The sequence below is a fragment of the Penaeus chinensis genome, chromosome 32 (assembly GCF_019202785.1).
Source record: "Penaeus chinensis breed Huanghai No. 1 chromosome 32, ASM1920278v2, whole genome shotgun sequence".
Taxonomy (NCBI): domain Eukaryota; kingdom Metazoa; phylum Arthropoda; class Malacostraca; order Decapoda; family Penaeidae; genus Penaeus; species Penaeus chinensis.
In genome coordinates, this window is record NC_061850.1 from 28,865,149 (window position 1) to 28,867,895 (window position 2,747).

The 2,747-nt window shown below is 35.2% G+C and overlaps 1 pseudogene; it reads left to right on the forward strand.

Moving 5' to 3' along the window:
• Positions 1-759: 759 nt before the first annotated feature.
• Positions 760-906, forward strand: LOC125042809 (annotated as a pseudogene).
• The last annotated feature ends 1,841 nt before the right edge of the window (positions 907-2,747 follow it).

Here is a 2,747-nt window from a genome sequence, read left to right on the forward strand (position 1 = left end):
TTTAACGCATTTTCTACTTACGCTTTTTCTTATTTTTTTGTGCCGCACCTGATACCTGTGACCTGATGGAATTTTCATATGACACACATATGGATATACATATACCTGTACGTTAGAGACATAGTTATATACACACACATATATATAAATATATATAAACACAATAGATTTAAGTCACAGAAAAATATTTATGTAAAATTACATTTACAAGGAATGAATATGGTCATTTAAAATAGGGCCACCAATGAGAAGTTCCTTGCCCAAGGGAACAGCGCGCCGGCCGGGGATCGAACTCGAGAACCTAGATCTGACGACGAATCTAGGTCTGATGCTCTAACCACTCGGTCACCGCGTCCTCAATAGATATTGTTGCACAAATCCTTAAATGTTGCCAAGACCCTCCCCGCAGGCACTTCCTTCTTCCTCTTCATTGCGTGTACGTGTGAGTGCATATGTGTGGGCATGTGAGGTATGTGCAAGGGTATGTGCGTTTGCGCAACATAATGTATGTGTATGTGTGTGTGTGTGCGTGCGTGTATACATATGCTTGTATATCTACATGTTTTCTAATCAATGATTTGAAAAAAAAAAAAAAATATATGATCAAACGGCTTACGTAGTTTAAAACGATATTGCTACTACCAGACTTTTTGGTTATTTACATTCTGCCAATGACATTCTGGGTAACAAAAATCTATTGCTTTCGCCTCATTCCTAAAAATACTATTTACGCTATGTTTACGTGGAAGAGATTGCCAGATGTACAATAATACATCCGTGGTCACGAAGGCGGTTCTCCCAGGGCGAGGTTTACCTGGTGGCGCTGACCCCTGCGAATAACCCAGGAGTGATGAACTCGAGTGCGCAAGTTTTGTTAGCGGGGGACAGCGTTCGCGCTATCCCCCTACTCAGAGATATTTTTCAGGACTGCCACGGTGGTCCAGTGGTTAGAGCACTGGCCTCCGACTCTCATGGTCCCGAGTTCAATTCCCCGCCGCGGCGGTCGGAAAATGCCTGCGGTCCGACTATCAGTTCCTGCCCGATCTCACGGTGAGTAAAACGACATATCGTCTTGAGAAATCAAGCGCAGCTGTCGTAGGGAAGTAAAAATAATAATAATGATAATAATAATAATAATAATAATAATAGTAATAGAAATAATAATGATGATGAAAATAATAATAAATTATGGTAATATACGTGATAATGATGATAAAAATAACAATAATAACGATAAGGATTCCAGTAACAAAATTTATAATAATAATAACAATGATGACAATAATTATGATAATAACAATTTTGATTCCCTACGCAGGTGTCGTAGGGAACCGCAGTTGGTGAGGAAGGACATCCAATCAGGCAAGGATGGCACTGCCAAACAACCTCTCAATAGTCAGCGAGAGAGGCCTATGTCATCTAGTGGAGGTAATGTCTGTTGAAAAAAGAGAAAATAAAGTATGTTTATATATATATATATATATATATATATATATATATATGTCGTAAGACGACGAAAGAGTAGAAATGAAAGACGAAGATCGTCGTGCGTCGTTGAGGAGGTACTCCGTCTGCGCACGCGCGACGACGGGAGAGGGGAGAAAGAGGAGGAGGAGACAGAACCTCTCCAGACAGGCACGCGACGAGATGGACGGACACCTGCTAGTGACTTTGGTAGGGAAAGTGTAGATCTAAGTTGTGTGGAGAGATACTGGGCGGTGAGTCTAGTATTGGAGAATAGTGCAAGGGGATATTCTGTGCACAGGAATATTCGGTGTGCTTATCACTTGTTGATAAGGGAAAATAGAGTGGAATATCCGTGACGGGTTTTGTCACGGTTATTACCGGAAGGTTCTCAGTAATTAGAGTGGAATATCCGTGACGGGTTTTGTCACGGTTATTACCGGAAGGTTCTCAGTTTAAGTTTATAACTCTAGTTCTTTGTCATTTGCTCAATTTGTATATATATAATTTGTTATAATTTACAATGCATATATAAAATACATAAAATAAAAATAGTAAAATAAGATTCTTTTCCTGTAGCCCTTTTGGACGATTGAACACTTTTATGATCGTTGGGTCACAGAGTCATTCAGATGTAAAGTGGTTTCCAGTTTTACCCATTAAAGGAACTGGTGGTGGCAGTAATACCTTAATCGTAACAGATGTGATTATAATTCTATATTTACAGATTAATCTACATTCTGTTTACGACATATATATATATATATATATATATATATATATATATATATAAATTCATATAAACATACATACATACATACATACATATATATACATATATATATATATATATATATATATATATATATATATATGTGTGTGTGTGTGTGTATGCATGTGTGAGTGTGTGTGTACGCATATTTAAATGCTTATATATGAGTGTGTGTATAACAACAACAATAATAATAATAATAATAATGATAATAATAGTCAATATTCTTCTCCTTCTTCTTTTTCTTCTTATTATTATTATGAAAAATAGATGATTAAATAAATAATGATATAGCGGTAAAAATAATGAAAATAATGATAACAATAGTAGTAATGATAATGATAATAATAATGATAATGGCAATAAAGATAAAATAAATAATTATCAAAAGGGTAATAATAATAATAATGATAATCGAAATAATGATGATTAATGATTAATGCAGTAATAATAATGATAAAAATAATAATGATAATATTTGAAATGTTAGTTATAACGATAATGATACTAA